This window comes from Crocodylus porosus, unplaced genomic scaffold, assembly GCF_001723895.1.
Source record: "Crocodylus porosus isolate Cpor-Errol unplaced genomic scaffold, CroPor_comp1, whole genome shotgun sequence".
NCBI lineage: Eukaryota > Metazoa > Chordata > Crocodylia > Crocodylidae > Crocodylus > Crocodylus porosus.
Window position 1 is genome coordinate 14,402,238 of NW_017728918.1, and position 13,771 is coordinate 14,416,008.

Consider the following 13,771-nt stretch of genomic DNA (forward strand, 5'->3'; position numbering starts at 1 on the left):
GGTGGAGGTCTGTCTCTAGCCCAGAATGACTGGCCCCTCCCCTCTGCTCCCCAGCCAGAGCAGGGATGGGCAGGGTCGGGGGCCTGACCAGACAGGGGTTTCATTCCCTTTTCCTTGTCCCATGCAGGGACCTGAGACAAACCTTATGTGTGCCCTCCTTGCTGCTGCAACCACAGACCAGCATGGCTCCTGAAGGGGCAGGGAGGGGAGGTATTCTTCCCTGTACCCTCACTCTCCCCAGTGGACAGCAACTGGGTCTTCCTGCCCTGAGTGCCGCCAAGCAGCAAAATAAGCCCCCTCTTGTCCCCTCCACTGTATGTGGGAGGGAGGGGAAATAACCCCAGTCCTTGCCCCCCCAAGGGTCCCTGCCGGGCAGCATCTATCCCCACCAGATGGGTGTTGGCTGGGGAGTGGGCTTCCCAGGCCAGCTCAGAGGTGGTGGCAAGCCCCAAGCTAAGTGAAAGCGGTGCTCTACCCTAACCATCTCAGCCTAGTTTCAACCACTTGCTAGCTTTGGATTTGGTCCATTACAATTTCAGGTCTTGGCATGGCACATTCTGGCGAAGTTGAATTGCAATGATGAGCAAACAGACTTAGATGCCTCCTGCATAGTACTGAATTGCTTCTTAGTCCGAGCATGAACTTCTCCACTAAACGTGTAGGTGCATGTGGAAGTGAGGCATATAAGCATAATTCAGGTGGTTGCATAAAGCAAAAGAGAAGGTAAAGTAGAACGCTGAGCAGTGAAGTAGGATTCTCTCCATAGTGTTTGTAAAGCACTGAAGTTATTGTGCTCAGTACAGGAACAACTGAGTTAAACTGAATTAAATTCTATACTCTGTGGCATTCAGAAGTCAGCCATCTGATCTAATGGTTGTTTCTGACCTTACAATAAGCACTCTGAGATCATATAGTGAGAGATGCCATTAAAGCAGCAAGCCTTAGCTTGATGTTTCCATTTCTAATACCCCAAACAATCTCATCTTTTATCTTCCTCTCATCACCTCCTCCATCATTACACTCCACTAGACATTATCTTCAAGTCACCACTGCTAAAGCCTTTTCGATAGCTGGCTCCACAAAGTCGCTTGCTACGCCCAGTACTCCAGACTGTGGGAGTGCTAACTTCTTAAGTGAAGACACTGTTCTCCAAGGCATTTTTTACTCTCTCTTACTTTCATAATGTTCAGCTAAAGGCTTTTTCAGGGCTTTATCAGTTATTAATAATTTTGATATTTCATGATTTATTCATAACCATTTATACATTTGCCATATGTTGCCTGAGCAGTCAAACAGCTTTTTGAACAATGAAAATGTGGCAATGGGCTTCTACAATCCCCATCTAGTAAATAGATTATAGAGAAAAATTAATGAAATGAGAAATGCAATAAAACATTTTGCAATGGCTTCAGACTTGAGCTTCTGAATTAAATATTGCCCAGTAATTGTCTTTAATGGTTTTCTAAACAGACATAATCTAGCAGAGGAACACTTATGGTCATTTAAGGTCCAATTTGTACCCTTATTCACACAGAGTAATGCTTTACTCTGTGAGTCATCCCATTGATTTCAATGCAACTACTCATTTAGAAATCACTACTCTGTGCAAGTAAAAAGAGTATTGTCCAGCCTGTAAATATCATGCAGTATCTTTTTAATATCTCTCTGCAGCCTTATGTATTAAATCTATATTTAATGTGAAAACAGAACCACAGCTATTTGGGGGGGGAAATCCTTTTTTGCAGATGATTTACTGATTATGACTGAGAATGGCAACATAAGAATAGGCTATTGTTTGCTGTTGATAAATATAGATCTTTATCTGCATGTTGTTAATCAAATATTCAGCTATCATATAAGATAACTTAGACTATTTACATAATATGATACATTATCATGGATATGAAATTGGTTGGACTTTATTAAAACATAATTGTTTAAAATAAATCATATGTTATTAGTTTATAGTTTACATGCTCACTAATACAAAATATGATCTCTGCAGGAGAGAATGTTCAGTGCATTTCAGAATAAATTCTCAAAAGAAACGGAAAACCCTAGCTTTTGGTTGTAATCCTCATTTCTATTACTTTGTAACTTAATTCTTTGGAGGTGAATATTGTAATTTTTACTAACTGCACATAATTGATTACTATGTGCAATCAATATAGGTCCAAAACCACACTTCTGAAAGGTAGTTTAAAGTGCATTGGAAGCTTCTAATTTACATATTTAAGTTATCTTTAAAAATATTTTTGTTGTTAATAAATAGTCAGAGCCTGAACTGTTTTACTCAGAGTTATTCAGCATAAGGGGACCAAACTAACCCTTCAGCTGAGACTCTTCATGTACTTTGGGCACATCTACAAGTCCAAATAAGCATGACTAAATTTAATGGGCATTAAGCTAATGTGCATTAAGCAAGGTTTGGCAGGTATCTAGTTGTGCAGAGAATTGGGATAAAAGTTAGCCCCAAGTCCCTCCTGTTCTGTCCTGTCATGTGCACCTGTGGCCAACAGGAGGAGCTCCAGCCTCCGGCCACATGGCTGCCATAACTTGGCAGCCATATTGAAGCCAGGCCAAGCTGCCAGCACTTGGTAGCCATCCTTAAAACACACCCCCCCACCACCAACTCTGTGATTTCTGTGCCGACACTTCCTGTGTGGAGAGAAGAAGCATGGCAGGGACTTGGGCAACACGTCAGCTCTGCTCCTGCCTCAGCTGCACTTTTCAGTCATGTCTGGCTGTCCCAGTCCCTGGCCCTGGCACCCAGGAACAGGGGTCCCTGATCCTCCTAGCTGCCATGGCTGTTTTGCTGGCTTGCCACTATCACCATCAACTGACTCATGGCAACTTTGTTCTGCCCGTCTCCCTCACCCACACCAATGGCCTGGAAGATGAGTACCCCATACCCTCCTATGGCCACCACTGCCATACAGCTGCTGCTTCCAGCCACAATGACCAGGGGTTCCAGGACACTACTGCTGGGCCATCACCCTCCTGTCTGTCCAGCCATGCTGCTTCTGGGCCCGCTGTGCCAGCTGGGACTGGTGGTACCACATCATATAGCACAACTGGGACTACGAGCAGTGGGTTAATGCCATCAGAATGACCCAGGGCACCTTTGAGGACCTACTGCACCAGCTCTGACCCCACCTGGGGTGTCAGAACACTTGAGATGCACTGGGCCTTCCCGACCAATATCTGCCCGGCCCTGCTGCTGGTCAGGTTGGCCATTCCCACCAGCTTGCACTATGTTGGGCACCTGTTTGGGGTAGGCAAGGCCACCACTGGGGAGGCCATCCTGCAGGTGTGTGGCACCCTTCAGGACATGCTGGTGGATATGGTCCTCCATGTCCATGGCCCCTAGGTGGTGGTCACAGGGTTCTGGGCACTGGGGTTCCCCTTGTGCATGGGGCCCTGGATGGGACACACATCCCCATCACCTACCCAACCAATTTAGGCACCCCTACTATAACTGTAGTGGCTTCCTTCAGTGGCCCTCCGAGTGGTCCTCAACAAACAAGGTATTTACACCCATGTCAGTGCTAGCTGGGTGGGCAGCCCACATGATGTGCATATTTTCTGGAACTCAGGACTCAGCACGCTCATGGAAAGTGGTTGCATTGTGCTAGGAATATAAGACTTTCAAGTAGGCACTGTTATCATCCCACCCCTCCACATTGGGGACCCAAGCTACCCACTACTCCTGTGGGACATGAGGCCCTACACTGGGCACCTGGACCCCCACCAGGCCCATTTTAACCATTGCCTTAGCTAAACCCATTCCCTTGTGGAGTATGCCTTTGGCTGTCTCAAAGTTTGTTGGTGCTGCCTCACCACCCACCTCTAGGTGGCCAAGAAAAACCTCCCCTGGGTCACTGTTGTAGAGTGCATGCTGTACAATGTTCATGAGGCCTGGAGAGAGGCATTCTGGGAATCTTGGGCAGAGAAGCATGCCAGGCAGAGGTGGTACCGAGAGCATGACCTGAAGTGGTAGCACCAGTGGTGGGTCCCTTCAGAGGAGGACTCAGGTGAAACATACACCTACTAGTGGAGGCCAGGGCACCAGATGCAGGAAGCCCTGATGTTCCACCTCTTACAACAGTCCCCTCTAAGCCACTTAGCCAACTGCCTACATACTCCCTACCCCTTGCCCATTTTGAGTACCACTCTCAGGACACACACAGGGTTGAAGGAAACAGCTTTACTTCCCTCACAACCATCACCCCCACCCTTCATCCCTCCCCGCTCAACACACAGAGCCATCTTGCCCCTCCCTCCCCAACAAAAAGAGCCAGAGACAGGCGGCAGCCCTGGGGAGATATCAGGGCTGGTCAAGGGGTGCATCAAGCTGCAGCTCTTTGCAACACTCACGTGTGGCCAAGCAGGAACCCTGAATGGGGACCGGCCAGGCAAAGGCAGTCTGTGGCCTGTCCAGGGGGGCGCACACGGCCTGCTGGGCACCTGGACGCAGCTACAGGCTCCCTCAGGCTCCTGGTTGTGTGCCCCAAGGCACAACATGGCTGCAAATAGGGACTTCCAGAGAGCAGCCTAGCCCTGTGGGGGAGAGGTGGCCTGCCAGGAGCCCCAGGACTGGGCTTAGGCCAGCCCCCTAGTTGCTGGATAGACCTGGCACTTAAGTTAGTGCCAGGTCATGTCTACATGTGTGTTAATGAGCTTTAACTAATCACACCTAAATTTCATCAAATTTAGGTGTGATTAGCCTAACTTAATGTGCACTAAGGGCTTGTACATGTAGATGCACACTTGCAATGTACATTAATGTAGGTTAATTCAGTGTAATGCATCTCGTGTAGATGTGCCCTTAGAGTATGTTCAGACTGATATAACTTTTAAGCAGCCCCTGCTTTTTATATGAGGCCAAGCAAAAGCCATGAACAGGCCATTTATAAAACATGAGTTTTTCAAACTTTGAACCCAAACTTCGCAGGTTACACATGAATAAATTTGCAATTTCTGGTGAAACAACCTATGAACCAGTGAAGCTGGTAAAAAAAAGAGAGAACAAAGAGAACCTTTCAAAGAGATAATATATGTAAAAAACAAAATGAAATAAATGATAGAAAGCTGGTGTGAATCAATGTATCTCCATTGTTCCCCCCACATTCTGGGTGCTCCACTCAGAGGCATAGCACAGGACTCAAAGGCCTGGAGAGGTGGGGGTTTCAGAGCTGGGCAATCCATTCTTCCAATTGGAAAATAGGGCATGTGGTAAAAGCCTGTAGAATCATGTTTTCATTGGCTCTCCAAAGTTGATGCTTATTTAGAAATCTTTCATGGAGGAAAAAAATAATTAAAATCTCAGCCCCTGTTTACAGTCAGATGCATCTTCACATCATGAACAATCTGTAAGTGGAAAAATTAAAAAGAAGCATTGAAATGACTAATTTCAACACATCAAATATAGATCACATGCATGTGGGTGGGTAAATGTTATTTCATTATTCATTTACAACATATATAATTACCATTTCACAAACTCAAGCTAATTCTCATTTATCACGCCATACAATCATAAATTCCCTCATCTTTGTTTATACATATAGGATTGAGGAAGGTTCATTTACAATATTTATGTTGTAATATTATTTTCCACTTTATGAGTTATACATTACTTCTAATATATTTTAATAATGTTAATCACACAACCAGAGAAAACAGACAAGCAGCTACTTGGGCACTAATTGGACTTTCGTTAAGCTATTTCTTGATGGTTTTAGAGACACAAGCAATCTACATTTTCAGGACAATTGTCTTTCAGTGCTCATGCAAACTAGGACCCCGTAGCATCCTGGGAATTACATTTAATGGAGCAACAGCAGAGTTCTTGGCAGCATTCAGGCATATAATTTTATAGAAGGGACACTATGTAAATCAAGCACAGAGCAAAACTGCCATAGCTGTAAGCCTGGAATAAGAGCATCCTCCTTCTTATCCATACCATTCAACATCCCCCCTGCTGTGCCTTTGTTGATTGTTCTTTCCTTTCTGATCTATTCAGTTTTGTTTTTCTCATTTTTCTCTGTGACTTTTGCTGTGGTTAAACCCCCCACCATCTCTGCAATTGAGACTGACTTTCACTTTGTGCCTATGAATCTTCTCAACTTTGTGAAGAAAAATCAGCAGCATCTTTTGCATCTGACTGCTTAAGGTTGGGATATAGGCAAGAGCTTGACAAAGATTTTTTTTTTTAATGACTTTGGCCTATTTTACATTGGACATAGTTTCAAAGAAGTTATAGCCTTACTTTCATTTATGAGCACAGCCAAATTGTACATATTTCACCAGTTAAAAGCTAGTTAATAACCAAATAACTGTAAAAGGAGAAATATTAGTGACTGGGGATGTTTCAATGATGTCCCAAAAAGATATTGTTCTGCATTCCATGACAATTAATATCGAGAAGAAAATATAAACTCACTCGTGATGCTGTTTGCAAATGACATAAAACTTGGTACAGTGCAACACAGTAGTTGTAAAGAAACACTTTTACTGTTTGCAAAATATTATACAACTAGGAAGAATAAATCTGGGTCACTCTTACAGGATGGTGACATCTGGAAAGCAGTGGCTGAGGAGGACTGATGCATCATGGTAGATAAACAATGGGATCTGGGCACGGAATACAATGTTAGCTGCAAAAGATAATAAGATCTTTAGCTATGTAAACAAGGAATGTATTTTGTAGGGGTAGCAAGGTGGTCTTTACCTCTATGTATAGCATAAGTAAAAATTTTATTGCAATCCTATGCTCAGTTCTGGTGTTCGTGCTTCAAAAAAAGAAGTTTAAATATTGGGAAAGACTCCAAAACAAGCTACAGGAATGAAGGCAAGTTTTCCATGCTCTGAAAACCTTGCCTTCCATTAAAGTCTGAAAAAGTTCAATCTACTTATCCAAGAAAAGATTAAAAGGTGACATAATCACAGTCCATCTGTAGCAGCCTGAGGATAAGATTCGAGATAGCAAAGAGTGTTTTATTCTAAAAGACAAAGTTATAACAAGATGGATCCCATTAGATCATCCATGAATAACAGGGAATTTATAGATATTATTAACATATACCTGATAAAATTGCCACTTTTTCTCCTTAAATAAATTATGGTCTGAAAAAAAGAGATGAAAGAAAGTAAGTATTCTTAAGAGTGAAAGTAATTAACCACTGTGATGTCACATGATGAATTCTTTATTACATTGTTCCTTTAAATGATCTTTCTACAGTATATTCACTATACAAAACAGAAGCTATTGGCTTGATTTAGTAATTAGTGGGGAAAGTTCTTAAGGTCTATTTATGCAGAAGGTCAAACTGGATCATCATAATAGTCCCTTATGTCTCTGACACACAATCCTCGGAATTCCCCAAGGAACTCACCTGTTTGTCATTCAGCAGATTAACAAGAGCCCAGATATTATATCTTACTCAGCACTGCCCTTCTATTTGTCAGCAAAGTCAAACCAGCAGCTCCTCTCGAAGTCTCTACTCTACAAGCCCTCAGGAATAATTTCACACAGGAGTTCAATTTTTGGGGGAAAGTGAAAGAGAAAGGGGTCATTCTACTGCCGGTGTTTCAGCTTGAGACAAGCAAGAATGTATTGCCAGATTTATGACATTCCAGCTGGACCCCAGTTTATTGGAAACAGATGGGAAATTGCATTGTAAGCTGCCTCGGTAACTGCTGCAGTGCTGTTACTGGAAGGGGAAATCAAGTCAGCTTGTGATTTATGAGTCTACATAGAAGGCCAAAGTCGACTTTCATTCACACCAAACGAACTCAATTGAAGTCAGTGGAGTTGCACCATCGTAAGTGGGAGCAGAACTTGACCCCGTAGCTATATTGACATATAGCCCCAAGAGCCACTTGACTGACTTGTCTGTTGGGCTGGCTCTGCATGAAAGTCTATTATTTAGCTCTCCATAAGTTATGTCATATGCATGGTTTAATGATGCATATTCTACTAATATGCTGGATAGGTTCCAGTAGTCTACATCCAAGCATCCCTACATAGTTGCTTTGTTGACCTCTGTACACATTCAGACACATGAAGTACTTGCAGCTGGGACTGAAATAAGGATTTCCAACTTCCAAAATGTTCTCACTGCCACTATGCTAATGTTAGCAGAGACCCTCTGTTGTAATTAGCCTGGATTTCCTTACAATATCCAGTTACAAAGGAATAATTCATGAATATTCATGGACAATTCATTTGAATTAGGAACATTCATGAATAAATCATTTGGCTGAAAACAGGGTACCGTATGTTGTGTTTCATGGCTTCTGTGATTTATTCTGTGGTGATACAATTTGTAATATTAGTAGCTACCATAAAGTTTATTTTTCAAGCTTTCATTTCCAGCTGTGACCAAGGCACTGGGGAAAAGATAAGCCTTTTCTTATACCCCTGTAAGGTCAGATCCCAGCCTAAATATGTGATTTAGATTTACTGCCCCAGTGTTATACTCCCTCATTAGTGATTTTGAAAGTTGCCTCTGTTTTCTTGGTATATAATGCTCAACTCAGACAAACTCAGACAGCTACTTTTTTAGGACTGGCATTCAGGAAGAAAGCATGCAAGGGAAGACTATGGGTGTATCGAAAGACTACAGAAAAGTCAGAAGCAAGGAGTTTAATATGAAGAGACAAAAATCAGGTTTGCTGCTTGCCTCCTAAAACAGCCTTAAAGGTAATAATCTGTCTACCCCTTGCCCTTTAAGTTCTAGAAAAAACACACATAAACATAACCAAAAAAATAAAAATACACTATTAAGCTACAGTCTTTCCCATTTTGATTTACTTGTGAAGCTGATGCTAAAATTCAGCCCTTCTGCCTCATTATATTACCTTTAGTTTTGGAGATCTTCCATGAACTGTTAGAAATAGATACATTTAACAAAAGCTGCGATGGTGAACATTCTTGCAAATGAAACCTGTTATTTTGTTTTCCTCTGTCATTAGCAACTCTTTTTATTAATTTGGTCTTGGACATTAGGCTGCAGTTTTACACGCAAGAATGCTCCCAGAGAGCAAAAGCAGTGTGAATACTAGCATGAGTAACCATTCCAGATAATACATTGGATATGCTTCTGAGCCCTGAAAAAGGGGAAGGAAGCAGGAAAGGAAGGTTTGTATAACAGAGGAACAAAAACCTTAGAAAACAAATTAAGGAGGAAACTCTACAGAGGAAAAACCCTTTCCTAGGCAGTATGTCAGAGACAAGCCTATTCAGCCAGCTCTAGTTCCGTAATGTGGTCAGACACTGAAAAAGGACACGCATTCCTACGACAGATGCCCACCGCTATCACCTGCTAAGGTAGCACTGAGAGATGTGTGCTATGTTAGGCTTGTCAAGGACATCCCATGTAGTCCCAGGAAGGTAGGAGACTGTATGAGAGAGACAAGAGTTGTAGGATCCGAGAATCAGCGCCAGGGTAGTGCTCTCCAGCAGCATCTGCAATGAGAAAGGTTACTGAGTGAAATGCTAGAACAGAAAATTATTATGCAGGAAATCTGTCCTGGTTATTTTTTATTTTTCTCATGAAGGAACCCAGCCATTTTCAGTATGGAAACCAGAGACATAGATGAATACAATAATAATGCCCCTTTCTTCACAAATGTGGCCTGAAAAATTTATTTAGAATCCCTTACATGTCCTTATCTCTTGTTTCTTTATTTCTGTTTCTTTCTCTCCAAGGCATTCTTTCCCCAATCTGCCCTCTCCCTGATATAATCAAAGTCACAATGATTTCTTCAGGCACTCGTACTATTTATAAGTTTAGTTTGAGGAGCAGAGACAGCATTATGTGACTCATATGACCAACTGCGGTTCAAAGACTGCCTAGCACTTATAGCAAGCAGCTCATAGGCTGCAATTCCATTTTAACAAATGAATCCTCTTACTCTGATGAGTGAGCAGTTCCTTGGAAATCCTGGCCCATTCACAGATAATTCATAAGCAGAAAAAGGGGTTACATTTATTAAATTATGCATCTAGTGTCTATGGAGTTGCAAGGATCCTAATATAGTTACATTAATGTGCACCCACCAAAGAGAATAAGGTTTCAGTGGCTATGTTACATAGTTATCACCAAATGGCATGAAGACCCTGAGCCTGTGTTTCATTCACATCTCACTTTTTACGGCAAAGGGTAAAACTAAATCCAGTGAAAATGACAATTATTAGCTTTATGTTAGCATAAGTGAGAGGTGAATCAGGCCTTTAAGGTTCTTTCCCTAGGCAAGACTGAATGCCATCTACATGTGTATTGGACACCCAGGGTATTAGTATTAGCTAACAAGCAGGAAAACCTCAAAGGATAATAATCTTTGAAATGTATAGAATGCTTTCAGTTTTTAAAGTACCATGAGAACTTTACCCTGTAAGCCCTTACTATACCGCAGGTCAGGTTCACTCTTGTTTTATAGGCAGAATAAGTAAGAGTTTATATCATTAGACCAAAGTCACCTTTTGTTCCAGTGGCAGAAACAGGTTTAGACCTCAGAAGTGGATGGTTTCAGCCCTGGATGCAGTCCATTAGATCACTGTGCCTCTCTTGAGAAGAAAAAGTCAACGAATCAAAGGAAATAATGGAGAGAAAGGAAAGCAGGACGTAGACAGAGAGACATACATTTTCTATGGACTCCAGGAAAGTTTTAATGATCTCAGATACTCTTTTGAGGTGCCTGAGGAAAATAGAGAACTCTCTCTGGGGCCAACACTATCATCACCACCCTCTTGAAGTTGAGGTTTGCTTTTTATAATCTTTTAAAAAAAAAACTCCAAAAACATGAACCTGATTCCCCACCACCTTGCAATCTCTTTCCCCTGGTGCAAATGAATAGTGCAAGGGAGTGAACAGTTCTATGGCTCAGCCTCCTAAAATTAAAGTACCAGTCATCTGGATTCAGTGATCCATAGTGAACTAGTTTGAACAGTGCTTCCAACACCAATCAATTCTTTTAATATATAATTTCAGACTATTTACATAAGGAACTCTGCATTCTCAGGTCTTTTTACAAGCAGTAAAGTTTTTTTTTTTCACTGTAACCAATATTCAAGTTAGAGAATAAAAACTTACCATATGAATCCATATGATAACTTTAACTAAAATGTTATTCTATTTCTGCTTGCCATATCTCTGTGTAAAGTATCAAATTGATACAGGATGTGGAAATGGTATGGGGGCCTTTAAAGTCAATGATGTTCTCAGCTAAGAATGAGCTGTTTTATTCATGCTATATACATTCCTAAGCTTAGTACTTCAAGTAAATGTTGTCTTATGCAGCTGATTAGATGGTCCACTAAGCCTGCCAAGTATTAGCGTCATAAATGGGACGTTAAATTCTTACATATTCAGCATGTAGCAGGTGAAATAAAAATCCGCCATCACAAGAAGACTTGAGATGGAGAATAAGAGCAATAAATATAATGAAACATCTGTACACAAATTCAGGTAAATAAGTTGAAATAAAACTGGTGCTAATGAAAGCAATGTTGCATTAGTACATATAACTGAAGCCTATTGGGATGATTCTTATAACCGAAATTTATATCAAAATCTGATTTCATTTTAAGTGCACAAATGGCAGATGTCCAGCCATTTTTGGCACTTATGCACAGTTGGCTATCTACTCCATACGCAATATGGATGATAAGGTACTGCTGAACATGCTCAAGTAGGCTGTGTCTTAGTTGGGCAAGTAGGCACATACACATCACACAATTCTACCCAGCAAAACCCATAAACTCAAGGTGCTAGACAGCAAAGAAGGCAGACCACCTACATTTTGGCCCTAGTAGGTAACTGATAAGAACACCTGTAGCAGGGAGACTCAGGTCCTCACAGAGGGGTTTTGACCCTTCATCTCTCTGGCAGTTAGGGAGAAGATCAGGGCTTTGCCCTGGCCCCAGCCCCACACTGTCACAGCCACAAGATCCTGGCCCTACCCACACTGCTCCTGGATGTAGCTTCCCGCCTGTCCATGGACCTATCCCGTCCACCTGGCCATGTGCCCTGTCCACACAGCTCCTGGCTGGTCTTCATAGAGACCCTGGGATCACAGGGTGGTGACAGCATAGGGCACCCTGCAAGGGCTCTTCCCACCCCTGCCTTAGAGCAAGGACTGACTTTTTATGCGGATGCTGTCTAGGTGAGTTGGGCTTCTGTCCTTATTGTGACCTCTACTTTTAATGGTACATAAAAAGCAGATCCTAAGATCAATGGACTGTAACTGCGCTAGGTGAAATATGACTGTAAATCTTGAATAAGAATAATTAATCATTATTCATAGCTAATAGATACAAAATGGATTGGGAAAAGAGAAAGGTGGCTTAATGCTTAATGCACTCTTGGTATCAGAAAAAAACAACACATACACAAGGAAGAAATTGTGCTTAATGGGAGTTAAGTAGAAAGAAGAAAATAAAATATATGCAACATTAGAAAGAGAAAAATGATAAATATAGGAGAGTAATAAACATTTCCTGACCAACTCCTAGAGTTCCTGAATGTGCAGGATATACTAAGTCCATGGAGAACATTAACTACCAGGCCAATGTATGTTATTAAATTGGTTTCTATTAGGGATGCACATATCAATAAAATAATTACCTGTTTAAACTCCTCTAATGATATTGGTTTAATGGTTAACCGATAACACATAAGTAGCACCTCCGTGTTGCAACTAGTCCCCCCTCTCCTCTTCCAACTTCCCTTCCTCCCTTCCAAAACAGCAGCGCACTGCAGGGAGAGGGAGGCAAATGTGGAGGTACATGCTGTGACTACCCATCTTCCTGGGGCACTGTGCTGCTTTCTTTCCCCAACAGACTGCGACTGGTGCCAAACATTAACTGTAATGCATTAGCAGTATAAATATGCTTACTGTTTAAGCATTTAACCATTCACATCCCTAGTTCCTATATTATATAAACACAAGTCTATGAGCTAAACTCTGGAGAGCCCAAATAGAAGGGATGTCTGCTTACATCTGCTCTCACTGACAGACGAAGCAATCACGAATTTGAGAATAAAAGGACAGCTAGCAAGCACCCTGAAGTCAGCAAGAGGGCTTCACACAATACATTATGATAAGAGCAGTAGTCTGTAGCAAAGAACTCTACAACTGAGAATTTTGAATGACTAAAAAATCTAAACCCTGGGGCCTATTCATTGATGTCAATGGAGGTTGAATTTGGCCCTAGGGGCATTTGTGCACACGCCTTTCCGTGCTGCAATATACTGGAGATCCAACACCCCAGAGCAGACTCAATTAATCAAGCCTGTTCTGCAGGTGAGCTGGCGTGCACTGTGCTGCATTGTGTGCAGTTATATAAGCAGTGAAATGCAGCAAATTGTGCAGCGAATTGTGGCAGTGCACTAAATTACCTTTGATGCATTGTAGTTCAAAAGTGTGCCGTTTTCTCAGCCATGACACTCATTTTGCCCTTTACGCAAATGCATGTGCTGCAGCGCCGGGTGCTTTAAAAAGCATCTGGCACTGCTGTGCTAGTATGTGTACAAATGCCCTAAGTGAGTAAGGTCCATTTCAAGAGGGACAGGATGAAAGGCATGATAGTAAACAGGTAGACAACATGTTAATTGTTCATGGGACTTAACCGGGCCAGCTGGTAATCACAGAAGATGCCTTTTGCACTGGTGATTAGAAGGTAAAATGGTATGGGACTCATTTGACAGACAGAAGATGCCTGCTGACTTCTCTGACTTTCACCCTCCCAAGTACCTTAAATGGT

The 13,771-nt window shown here is 42.0% G+C and overlaps 1 long non-coding RNA gene across 1 annotated transcript; it reads right to left on the bottom strand.

Moving 5' to 3' along the window:
- Window positions 1–5,037: 5,037 nt before the first annotated feature.
- Window positions 5,038–12,752, bottom strand: LOC109312181. The gene is made up of 3 exons (XR_002101716.1): window positions 12,633–12,752; window positions 6,569–6,659; window positions 5,038–5,370 (listed from the first exon to the last, which is right to left on the bottom strand). It is a non-coding gene; the product is annotated as an uncharacterized LOC109312181 (long non-coding RNA).
- Between the last annotated feature and the right edge of the window lie 1,019 nt (window positions 12,753–13,771).